The sequence below is a fragment of the Coturnix japonica genome, chromosome 18, assembly GCF_054131305.1.
Source record: "Coturnix japonica strain WE chromosome 18, WE-NBRP24, whole genome shotgun sequence".
Lineage (NCBI taxonomy): Eukaryota > Metazoa > Chordata > Aves > Galliformes > Phasianidae > Coturnix > Coturnix japonica.
The window spans coordinates 804,173-812,599 of record NC_140680.1 but is presented as its reverse complement, the minus strand read 5'-3'; positions in this window follow the sequence as shown (position 1 = coordinate 812,599).

Below are 8,427 nucleotides of genomic sequence, written 5' to 3'. Positions count from 1 at the left end.
CAGCAGTGGGGCAGATTTGGGTCCGATCTATGGGGCAGGAGCTGCTGTGGGGCAGATGTGGTCGGATTTATGGGGCAGGAGCTTCTGTGGGGCACTTGTGGGTCTGATATATGGGGCAGTAGCTGCTGTGGGTCAGATCTATTGGGCAGCAGCTGTTTTGCATATGATGTGTGTCAGATCTATGGGGCAGGAGCTGCTGTGGGGCTGATGTGGGTCAGATCTATGGGGCAGGAGCTTCTGTGGGGCAGATGTAGGGCATATTTATGGGGAGGAGCTGCTGTGGTGCAGATGTGGGTCACATCTATGGGGTGGGAGATTCTGTGTGGCTGATGTGGGTCAAATCTATGGGGCAGGAGCTGCTGTGGGGCGCATGTGGGTCAGATCTATGGGGCAGGAGTTGCTGTTGGGCAGATGTGGGACATAACTATGGGGCAAAATCTGCTGTGGGGCTGATGTGGGTAAGATCTATGAGACAGGAGCTGCTGTGGTTCAGATCTATGGGGCAGGAGCAGCTCTGGGGCACATGTGGGTCAGATCTATGTGTTAGGAGCTGCTGTGGGGCACATGTGGGTAAGATCTATGGGGCAGGAGCTGCTGTCGAGATGATGTGGGTCAGACCTTTGGGTAGGAGCTGCTGTGGGGCAGATCTGTGTAAGATGTAAGTGGCAGGAGCTGCTGTGTGGCAGATGTGGGTCAGATCTATGGGGCAGGAGATGCTGTGGGGCAGATGTGGGTCAGATCTATGGGGCAAAGGCTGCTGTGTGGCAGATGTGGGTCAGATCTATGGGGCAGGAGATGCTGTGGGGCAGATGTGGGTCAGATCTATGGGGCAAAGGCTGCTGTGTGGATGATGTGGGTCAGATCTATGGGGCAGGAGATGCTGTGGCTGATGTGTTCCAGTTCTATGGGGCAGGAGATGCTGTGAGTCAGATGTACGAGGCAGGAGATGCTGTGGGGCAGATGGGGGTCAGATCTATGGGGCAGGAGCTGCTGTGGGGCAGATGTGGGTCAGATCTATGGGGCAAAATCTGCTGTGGGGCTGATGTGGGTCAGATCCATGTGTTAGTAGCTGCTGTGGGGCACATGTGGGTCAGATCTATGGGGCAGGAGCTGCTGTCGAGATGATGTGGGTCAGATCTTTGGGTAGGAGCTGCTGTGGGGCAGGTCTGGCTAAGATGTATGGGGCAGGAGCTGCTGTGGGTCAGATGTGGGTCAGATCTATGGGGCAGGAGATGCTGTGGGGCAGATGTGGGTCAGATCTATGGGGCAAAGGCTGCTGTGTGGATGATGTGGGTCAGATCTATGGGGCAGGAGATGCTGTGGCTGATGTGTTCCAGTTCTATGGGGCAGGAGATGCTGTGAGTCAGATGTACGAGGCAGGAGATGCTGTGGGGCAGATGGGGGTCAGATCTATGGGGCAGGAGCTGCTGTGGGGCAGATGTGGGTCAGATCTATGGGGCAAAATCTGCTGTGGGGCTGATGTGGGTCAGATCCATGTGTTAGTAGCTGCTGTGGGGCACATGTGGGTCAGATCTATGGGGCAGGAGCTGCTGTCGAGATGATGTGGGTCAGATCTTTGGGTAGGAGATGCTGTGGGGCAGATGTGGGTCAGATCTATGGGGCAGGAGCTGCTGTGGGGCAGATGTTGGTCAGATCTATGGGGCAGGAGCTGCTGTGGGGCAGATGGGGGTCAGATCTATGGGGCAGGAGGTGCTGTGGGGCAGATGTGGGTCAGATCTATGGGGCAAAGGCTGCTGTGTTGCAGATGTGGGTCAGATCTATAGGGCAGGAGATGCTGTGGGTCAGATGTGGGTCAGATCTATAGGTCAGGAGCTGCTGTGGCTGATGTGGTCCAGTTCTATGGGGCAGGAGATTCTGTGAGTCAGATGTATGAGGCAGGAGCTGCTGTGGGGCAGATGGGGGTCAGATCTATGGGGCAGGAGATGCTGTGGAGCAGATGTGGGTCAGATCTATGTGGCAGGAGCTGCTGTGGAGCAGATTTGGGTCAGATCTATGGGGCAGGAGCTGCTGTGGGGCAGATGTGGGTTAGATCTATGGGCAGGAGCTGCTGTGCTGCACATGTTGGTAGGGTCTATGGGGCAGGAGCTGCTGTGGAGCAGATGTGGGGCATAACAATGGGGCAAAATCTGATGTGGGGCTGATGTGGGTAAGATCTATGAGACAGGAGCTGCTGTGGTTCAGATCTATGGGGCAGGAGCAGCTCTGGGGCACATGTGGGTCAGATCTATGTGTTAGGAGCTGCTGTGGGTCACATGAGGGTCAGATCTATGGGGCAGGAGCTGCTGTCGAGATGATGTGGGTCAGATCTTTGGGTAGGAGCTGCTGTGGTGCAGATCTGGGTAAGATGTGGGTCAGATCTATGGGGCAGGAGCTGCTGTGGGTCAGATGTGGGTCAGATCTATGGGTCAGGAGATGCTGTGGGGCAGATCTGTGTAAGATGAATGGGGCAGGAGCTGCTGTGGGTCAGATGTGGGTCAGATCTATGGGGCAAAGGATGCTGTGTGGAAGATGTGGGTCAGATCTATGGGGCAGGAGCTGCTGTGGGTCAGATCTATGGGGCAGGAGCTGCTGTGGGGCAGATGGGGGTTAGATCTATGAGACAGGAGCTGCTGTGGTTCAGATCTATGGGGCAGGAGCAGCTCTGGGGCACATGTGGGTCAGATCTATGTGTTAGGAGCTGCTGTGGGGCACATGTGGGTCAGATCTAAGGGGCAGGAGCTGCTGTCGAGATGATGTGGGTCAGATCTTTGGGTAGGAGCTGCTGTGGTGCACACCTGGGTAAGATGTATGGGGCAGGAGCTGCTGTGGGTCAGATGTGGGTCAGATCTATGGGGCAGGAGCTGCTGTGGGTCAGATGTGGGTCAGATCTATGGGGCAGGAGCTGATGTGGGGCAGATGTGGGTCAGATCTATGGGGCAGGAGATGCTGTGGGGCAGATGTGGGTCAGATCTATGGGGTAAAGGCTGCTGTGTGGCAGATGTGGGTCAGATCTATGGGTCAGGAGCTGCTGTGGGTCAGATGTGGGTCAGATCTATAGGTCAGGAGCTGCTGTGGCTGATGTGGGCCAGTTCTATGGGGCAGGAGATGCTGTGTGTCAGATGTATGAGGCAGGAGCTGCTGTGGGGCAGATGGGGGTCAGATCTATGGGGCAGGAGCTGTTGTGGGGCTGATGTTGGTCAGATCTATGGGGCAGCAGCTGCTGTGGAGCAGATCTGGGTAAGATCTATGTCGCAGGAGCTGCTGTGGGGCAGACGTGGCACATATCTATGGGGCAAAGTCTGCTGTGGGGCTGATGTGGGTCAGATCTATGGGGCAGGAGATGCTGTGCGTCAGATGTATGAGGCAGGAGCTGCTGTGGGGCAGATGTGGGTCAGATCTATGGGCCAGGAGCTGCTGTGGGGCAGATGTGGGTTAAATCTATGGGCAAGAGCTGCTGTGCTGCACATGTTGGTAGGGTCTATGGGGCAGGAGCTGCTGTGGGGCAGATGTGGGTCAGATCTATGGGGCAGGAGCTGCTGTGGGGCTGATGTTGCTAAGATCTTTGGGGCAGCAGCTGCTGTGGAGTAGATCTGGGTAAGATCTATGTCGCAGGGGCTGCTTTGGGGCAGACGTGGCACATATCTATGGGGCAAAATCTGCTGTGGGGCTGATGTGGGTCAGATCTATGGGGCAGGAGATGCTGTGGAGCAGATGTGGGTCAGATGTATGAGGCAGGAGCTGCTGTGGGGCAGATGTGGGTTAGATCTATGAGACAGGAGCTGCTGTGGTTCAGATCTATGGGGCAGGAGCAGCTCTGGGGCACATGTGGGTCAGATCTATGTGTTAGGAGCTGCTGTGGGGCACATGTGGGTCAGATCTATGGGGCAGGAGCTGCTGTCGAGATGATGTGGGTCAGATCTTTGGGTAGGAGCTGCTGTGGGGCAGATCTGTGTAAGATGTAAGTGGCAGGAGCTGCTGTGGGGCAGATGAGGGTCAGATCTATGGGGCAGGAGCTGCTGTCGAGATGATGTGGGTCAGATCTTTGGGTAGGAGCTGCTGTGGGGCAGATCTGTGTAAGATGTAAGTGGCAGGAGCTGCTGTGGGGCAGATGAGGGTCAGATCTATGGGGCAGGAGCTGCTGTGGGGCAGATGTGGGTCAGATCTATGGGGCAGGAGAAGCTGTGGGGCAGATGTGGGTCAGATCTATGGGGTAAAGGCTGCTGTGTGGCAGATGTGGGTCAGATCTATGGGGCAGGAGCTGCTGTGGGTCAGATGTGGGTCAGATCTATGGGGCAGGAGCTGCTGTGGCTGATGTGGGCCAGTTCTATGGGGCAGGAGATGCTGTGAGTCAGATGTATGAGGCATGAGCTGCTGTGGGGCAGATGGGGGTCAGGTCTATGGGGCAGGAGATGCTGTGGGGCAGATGTGGGTCAGATCTATGGGGCAGGAGCTGCTGTGGGGCAGATGTGGGTCAGATCTATGGGCAGGAGCTGCTGTGCTGCACATGTTGGTAGGGTCTATGGGGCAGGAGCTGCTGTGGGGCAGATGTGGGTCAGATCTATGGGGCAGGAGCTGCTGTCGAGATGATGTGGGTCAGATCTTTGGGTAGGAGCTGCTGTGGGGCAGATCTGGGTAAGATGTATGGGGCAGGAGCTGCTGTGGGGCACATGTGGGTCAGATCTATGGGGCAGGAGATGCTGTGGAGCAGATGTGGGTCAGATCTATGGGGCAGGAGCTGCTGTGGGGCTGATGTTGGTCAGATCTTTGGGGTAGCAGCTGCTGTGGAGCAGATCTGGGTAAGATCTATATCTCAGGATCTGCTGTGGGGCAGACGTGGAACATATCTATGGGGCAAAATCTGCTGTGGGGCTGATGTGGCTCAGATCTATAGGTCAGGAGCTGCTGTGGCTGATGTGGGCCAGTTCTATGGGGCAGGAGATGCTGTGAGTCAGATGTATGAGGCAGGAGCTGCTGTGGGGCAGATGGGGGTCAGATCTATGGGGCAGGAGATGCTGTGGGGCAGATGTGGGGTAGATCTATGGGCAGGAGATGCTGTGGGGCAGATGTGGGTCAGATCTATGGGGCAAAGGCTGCTGTGTGGCAGATGTGGGTCAGATCTATGGGGCAGGAGCTGCTGTGGGTTAGATGTGGGTCAGATCTATGGGGCAGGAGCTGCTGTGGCTGATGTGGGCCAGTTCTATGGGGCAGGAGATGCTGTGAGTCAGATGTATGAGGCAGGAGCTGCTGTGGGGCAGATGGGGGTCAGATCTATGGGGCAGGAGATGCTGTGTGGCAGATGTGGGGTAGATCTATGGGCAGGAGCTGCTGTGGAGCAGATTTGGGTCAGATCTATGGGGCAGGAGCTGCTGTGGGGCAGATGTTGGTCAGATCTATGGGGCAGGAGCTGCTGTGGGGCAGATGTGGGTCAGATCTATGGGGCAGGAGCTGCTGTGGGGCTGATGTTGGTCAGATCTATGGGGCAGCAGCTGCTGTGGAGCAGATCTGGGTAAGATCTATGTCGCAGGAGCTGCTGTGGGGCAGATGTGGGTCAGATCTATGGGGCAGGAGATTCTGTGGGGCAGATGTGGGTCAGATCTATGGGGCAAAGGCTGCTGTGTGGCAGATGTTGGTCAGATCTATGGGGCAGGAGCTGCTGTGGGTCAGATGTGGGCCAGTTCTATGGGGCAGGAGATGCTGTGAGTCAGATGTATGCGGCAGGAGCTGCTGTGGGGCAGATGGGGGTCAGATCTATGGGGCAGGAGATGCTGTGGGGCAGATGTGGGTCAGATCTATGGGGCAGGAGATGCTGTGGTGCAGATGTGGGTCAGATCTATGGGGCAGGAGCTGCTGTGGGGCTGATGTTGGTCAGATCTTTGGGGCAGCAGCTGCTGTGGAGCAGATCTGGGTAAGATCTATGTCTCAGGAGCTGCTGTGGGGCAGACGTGGCACATATCTATGGGGCAAAATCTGCTGTGGGGCTGATGTGGGTCAGATCTATAGGTCAGGAGCTGCTGTGGCTGATGTGGGCCAGTTCTATGGGGCAGGAGATGCTGTGAGTCAGATGTATGAGGCAGGAGCTGCTGTGGGGCAGATGTGGGTCAGATCTATGGGGCAGGAGATGCTGTGGGGCAGATGTGGAATAGACCTATGAGACAGGAGCTGCTGTGGTTCAGATCTATGGGGCAGGAGCAGCTCTGGGGCACATGTGGGTCAGATCTATGTGTTAGGAGCTGCTGTGGGGCACATGTGGGTCAGATCTATAGGGCAGGTGCTGCTGTCGAGATGATGTGCGTCAGATCTTTGGGTAGGAGCTGCTGTGGGGCAGATGTGGGTCAGATCTATGGGGCAGGATCTGCTGTGGGGCAGATGTCGGTCAGATCTATGGGGCAGGAGCTGCTGTGGGGCAGATGTGGGTCAGATCTATGGGGCAAAGGCTGCTGTGTTGCAGATGTGGGTCAGATCTATGGGGCAGGAGCTGCTGTGGGTCAGATGTGGGTCAGATCTATAGGTCAGGAGCTGCTGTGGCTGATGTGGGCCAGTTCTATGGGGCAGGAGATGCTGTGAGTCAGATGTATGAGGCAGGAGCTGCTGTGGGGCAGATGGGGGTCAGATCTATGGGGCAGGAGATGCTGTGGAGCAGATGTGGGTCAGATCTATGGGGCAGGAGCTGCTGTGGGGCAGATGTGGGTTAGATCTATGGGGCAGGAGCTGCTGTGCGGCTGATGTTGGTCAGATCTATGGGGCAGAAGATGCTGTGGCTGATGTGGGCCAGTTCTATGGGGCAGGAGATGCTGTGAGTCAGATGTATGAGGCAGGAGCTGCTGTGGGGCAGATGAGGGTCAGATCTATGGAACAGGAGATGCTGTGGAGCAGATGTGGGTCAGATCTATGGGGCAGGAGCTGCTGTGTGGCAGATGTGGGTTAGATCTATGAGACAGGAGCTGCTGTGGTTCAGATCTATGGGGCAGGAGCAGCTCTGGGGCACATGTGGGTCAGATCTATGTGTTAGGAGCTGCTGTGGGGCACATGTGGGTCAGATCTATGGGGCAGGAGCTGCTGTCGAGATGATGTGGGTCAGATCTTTGGGTAGGAGCTGCTGTGGGGCAGATCTGTGTAAGATGTAAGTGGCAGGAGCTGCTGTGGGTCAGATGTGGGTAAGATCTATGGGGCAGGAGCTGCTGTGGGGCAGATGTGGGTCAGATCTATGGGGCAGGAGCTGCTGTGGGGCAGATGTGGGTCAGATCTATGGGGCAGGAGATGCTGTGGGGCAGATGTGGGTCAGATCTATGGGGCAAAGGCTGCTGTGTGGCAGATGTGGGTCAGATCTATGGGGCAAAGGCTGCTGTGTGGCAGATGTGGGTCAGATCTATGGGGCAGGAGCTGCTGTGTGTCAGATGTGGGTCAGATCTATGGGGCAGGAGCTGCTGTGGCTGATGTTGGCCAGTTCTATGGGGCAGGAGATGCTGTGAGTCAGATGTATGAGGCAGGAGCTGCTGTGGGGCAGATGGGGGTCAGATCTATGGGGCAGGAGATGCTGAAGAGCAGATGTGGGTCAGATCTATGGGGCAGGAGCTGCTGTGGGGCAGATGTGGGTAAGATCTATGGGCAGGAGCTGCTGTGCTGCACAAGTTGGTAGGGTCTATGGGGCAGGAGCTGCTGTGGGGCAGATGTGGGTCAGATCTATGGGGCAGGAGCTGCTGTGGGGCTGATGTTGGTCAGATCTTTGGGGCAGCAGCTGCTGTGGAGCAGATCTGGGTAAGATCTATGTCGCAGGAGCTGCTGTGGGGCAGACGTGGCAAATATCTATGGGGCAAAATCTGCTGTGGGGCTGATGTGGGTCAGATCTATGGGGCAGGATCTCCTGTGGGGCAGATGGGGGTCAGATCTATGGGGCAGGAGATGCTGTGCGTCAGATGTATGAGGCAGGAGTTGCTGTGGGGCAGATGGGGGTCAGATCTATGGGGCAGGAGATGCTGTGGAGCAGATGTGGGTCAGATCTATGGGGCAGGAGCTGCTGTGTGGCAAATGTGGGTCAGATCTATGGGGCAGGAGCTGCTGTCGAGATGATGTGGGTCAGATCTTTGGGTAGGAGCTGCTGTGGGGCAGATCTGGGTAAGATGTATGGGGCTGGAGCTGCTGTGGGTCAGATGTGGGTCAGATGTATGGGGCAGGAGCTGCTGTGGGGCAGATGTGGGTCAGATCTATGGGGTAAAGGCTGCTGTGTGGCAGATGTGGGTCAGATGTATGGGGCAGGAGCTGCTGTCGAGATGATGTGGGTCAGATCTTTGGGTAGGAGCTGCTGTGGGGCAGATCTGGGTAAGATGTATGGGGCTGGAGCTGCTGTGGGTCAGATGTGGGTCAGATGTATGGGGCAGGAGCTGCTGTGGGGCAGATGTGGGTCAGATCTATGGGGTAAAGGCTGCTGTG